The sequence below is a fragment of the Merops nubicus genome, unplaced genomic scaffold (assembly GCF_000691845.1).
Source record: "Merops nubicus isolate BGI_N331 unplaced genomic scaffold, ASM69184v1 scaffold5406, whole genome shotgun sequence".
NCBI lineage: Eukaryota > Metazoa > Chordata > Aves > Coraciiformes > Meropidae > Merops > Merops nubicus.
This window is the reverse complement of record NW_008614239.1, coordinates 78-331: the sequence shown is the minus strand read 5'-3', so window position 1 is coordinate 331 and position 254 is coordinate 78.

Genomic DNA, 254 nt, shown 5'->3' with positions numbered 1-254 from the left:
TCACCCCGTTGAGCCACCAGCCCCGACAGGGGGGGCAGACGCCAGGGGGGCAGGAGGGATGCCAGGGATGCAGGAGGGATGCCAGGGATGCAGGAGGGATGCCAGGGGTGCCACAGGGATGCCAGGGGTGCAGGAAGGCAGAGCCCAGCACCACCTCGCAGACACTCAGGACTCTGCAGCTTCGGAGCCTCCCCTGCGGGGAGGAACAGCCCAGAGCTGCACACAGCAGCCTTGGGGGCCTGGCGGGAGCCCGT